The following is a 3,588-nucleotide window of genomic DNA, read 5'->3' as shown; positions in this document are numbered from 1 at the left end:
CTGCAGGCGCCCAACCCCACGCCGGGCTTTTTTTTTTTTTTTTTTTTTTTTTAGTAGAGATGGGGTTTCACCATGTGGCTCAGGCTGATCTCGAACTCAGCCCGCCTTGGCCTCCCAAAGTGCTGGGATTACAGGCGTGAGCCAGCCCACCCTGCCCCAAAATTAATTTAGATAAATTCTTAGAGAGTGAATGCATAGTCTGTTATTGGGAAAATTGATAACGTTCTGTGATACATAATTACTTTTCTGAGGTGATGGGGAACCAAACACTTCCTACAAATGAGAGACAGAACTTCTTGTCTACACATTAAAATAACTTTGGAAACTTAGAAAAATATCAATGTCAAGGTCCCGCAGCAGAGCTTTTTCAACCAAGTGACGAGACCCAGGCACTTTTTTTTCCCCCTAAGGGTGCCCCAGTGTTTAGAAACAACTAAGTCAGATATTTTTAGAGTAATTTGCCTTAACTCTTTCATCTTGCGTATAATTTCCATTCTGTCATCCACAACCGGACTTCCACTCCGTTATACCAGTCTCTCCTCATTTTTTCTCCTGGCTCTTTTCAGCGTGTTTCATCGTGGCTGCTGTCTGTCTGTCACAGCCTTCCCATGTGGGAGCTCCCACCCCGCCCCAGGAGAAAATACATGTTTATCATTCAGTAAATATTGGGCAAAATCGTAACAGCAATAACAAGCAATAATTACTCGCGCCAGTTCCCCCTAGATTACATCAACAGAAACACTTGGGCTAGAACGCCCTCAGGACTATCTAACAAGTGGATATACCACAGTGGCGCGGAGAGCTGCAGTGTTCTGTGTTGGCCAAGTGAAGTAAAGACACCAAGCGAAGAACGAAGTGTCTTCGCGGCAAGTCCGCTGTCTGCTTTAAATTTTCTGAATTCTTAATGTTATCAGTATTATTTATTTCCCCCGGGAAACAAAATCTCCAAATACCAAGAAGCCGTTTTGCATCGCCAAAAGCTGCATAGAGGCAGGCTGCCAACAGGACTACCCGGGCACGCTGCAGTGGCATCTCTAGGCAGTTTCCTTTAATATGCTTTTCCTTGGGCTAACTCCTCACTGCGGTGCTGCTCCTCAGCCAGCCCCCGCGCGCAGCCCTCCCCGCGCCAGCTCAGCTGCGGAGCATGGGTCCGCCGCCCACGCCGCCTTCCAACCGCAGTGCGCGGCCTGGGCCTTAGACGCGCGTGCGCGCGAGTCGGGGAGGGCGGGCCGCAGCCGGAGGAGGCGGAACAGGGCCTCGCGATGTGCAGCCCATTGGCTCTCTTCTGCAGTCCCCGCCCCCGGGTGTTCGAGGCGGCGGGGCGGGCCACGTCAGGCAGCCGGCGCTGGGCTGAGTTTGTGGCAGAAGGGAGGTAAGCCGTGCGGGGCGGCGGGCTGCCACCGCTGCCCCCTGCTCGGGAACCGCTGGGTCGCGCCGCCTGCGGCCCGGTCGGCTTGCATGGAGGGCGGCTGAGGCCCTGCGGGGCTGGGGCTGAGCTGGGAGACGGGGCAGTGAGCATGTGGCGGCAAGGCCGCGTCGCGGCGAGGGGCAGCCGAGAAGGGGGCAGGACCTGCTTTTTGCCCTCGTCCGGTCCTGACGGGGCACTCAGCTTCTGGAGGACTAGGCCTTCTGAGGTTACGGAGCTCCGAGATACCTGGGCAGGGCTGGCTGTGGTGGCTGCGGTGGGACTCAGTGGGATCCCGACTCGGAAGCCGGTCGGCGCGCTTCTTGCATACCTGCTGCAGCAGGTTGCAGTCGTCCCACTCTCCTTCGACCGGTTCCCTAGTTGGGGACCGAGTAGGAGGTTCTGGCCGCGTCCTGCCTGGCCTGGGTGACTCTCTTTCTCATTCCCGGTGACTCACTCAGATCATGTCCACTTATAATGCAAAGGCTTATGGGTGAGCAGGGCCTGTTTTCAGCCTCCTAGTTCTCTGGCTCAGTCCGCACTTGCGGCAATTACCTGAAGAAAGCGTGTATTAGATGTATGCTTTGAAATTTTCGCAGCAGCTAACGTGTGGAGACGTGCAGTTGTGTTGCACTCACCCGTCATGAGTTTTAGTTTCAGCTGTAGCGTCCTAATCTCTCAGTGTGGTTCCTGAATTTGGAGCTTTTGAAATCAATGAAATCCTGCCAATTTCATGCAGTCATTCATTCATACTTTCCAAACTTTTTTGATGGATTCCTTGATGGTCAGCCTCATACCAGATACTAAAATCGGCATTTCCTGCGTTTTCTTACAGTTTATATGCTAGTTTTATTGTCTAGATTTGAGTTGGAATTTTTTTTTTGTTATTTTCAGGTTCTAGTATCCCTTAAACTACGGTGGCTCTGAGGGTGTAATCCTGATAACTGTGTAAGTAATGGCTCTAGGTTTCAGTGGCCTATCTGTAAGAAGGGGAATGGGATTAGTATAATTTTGAGATTTTCAAAGAGAGGAGGGGTAGATGGTATGTTTCCTGAAATGTGTTAGCAGTTAGGAAGTAACTATTTTAAAAACACAGGATGTATTTTATGATTATGTTTTACTGTGTCAACGAACATTGTATCTGTCCACATTCACTTTTTGACTACCAAGCAAGTGCATGTTTACAGTTTTGATTCACATCCAATTCCTGCGTAGAAAGCACTGTGACTCATCTAAATTTTGAAATGTAGTAATCATGAGCTTTTTAGTGTTACATACAAAGGTATGATATTGAAACAATTGCATAAAAATGCAATTTTCAAAGCATTTTGACTTGCTTTTATAGATTAGTGGAAGCTAAAACCTCTGCCTTGATTATTTGCTTACTTAATCAATGTTAGGAAGTTACTGTCACGTGGCTAATATTTATCAATATTGTGTCTATTTTAACATTTGTTTCATTAACCCCAAATTTACTGGATTTTAATTGATTGTTGCCTCCAGTTAACGCCTGATAACCAGGTCAATAAATAGTTTGAAATCAAAATTTTCGTGGAGGTGTAACCAGAGTTTTTCATTTGTTGATTGATTGATGGTGCTTACCAGTAAGTGGTTTGGCCTTTCCCCCCACCCCCCCACCCCCGTCTAAAATGATTTATGAAACAGTTAGTCTGAGGCGTAATATTCTTAGCTTCATGATACTTTTGGGATATTGTCCACAAATGATTAGTTGAATTAAATTGTGTATACCACTATCAGGAGTTTGGAAAATTTAAGAAAATATAACTTTTTAAATTTTTGCATTTGCTACATTTTTGTTTGTTTGTTTGTTTTTGTTTGGAGACAGGGTCTCACTCTGTCACCCAGGCTGGAGTGCAATGCTGCGATCTCGGCTCACTGCAACCTCCGCCTCCCAGGTTCAAGTGATTCTCCTGCCTCAGCCTCCTAAGTAGCTGGGATTACAGGTGCATGCCACCATGCCCAGCTAATTTTTGTATTTTTAGTAGAGACGGGGTTTCATCATGTTGGTCAGGCTGGTCTCAAAATCCTGACCTCAAGCGATGCCTTCACGTCAGTGCTACATCTTTCAGTTCTAGAAATGGACCTGATCAAGATTAGAAGGTTAAATGGGAAAATTCAAGAGCTGAGGACATTAGCATTCTAGCGGAAAAAAAAAAAAAAAA

The 3,588-nt window shown here is 47.3% G+C and overlaps 1 protein-coding gene across 1 annotated transcript in view; it reads left to right on the top strand.

Moving 5' to 3' along the window:
- Window positions 1-2,299: 2,299 nt before the first annotated feature.
- FOCAD (focadhesin) overlaps window positions 2,300-3,588 on the top strand; it is a 318,600-nt gene continuing 317,311 nt past the window's right edge. The window contains 1 exon segment of the mRNA XM_017886722.1: window positions 2,300-2,353. The gene's annotated coding sequence lies outside the window, so the exon portion shown is untranslated.

The sequence above is a fragment of the Rhinopithecus bieti genome, unplaced genomic scaffold, assembly GCF_001698545.2.
Source record: "Rhinopithecus bieti isolate Rb0 unplaced genomic scaffold, ASM169854v2 scaffold_15368, whole genome shotgun sequence".
In the NCBI taxonomy this organism is placed as follows: Eukaryota; Metazoa; Chordata; class Mammalia; order Primates; family Cercopithecidae; genus Rhinopithecus; species Rhinopithecus bieti.
The sequence above is the reverse complement of the archived record's forward strand: the minus strand, read 5'-3'. Positions and strand labels throughout refer to the sequence as shown.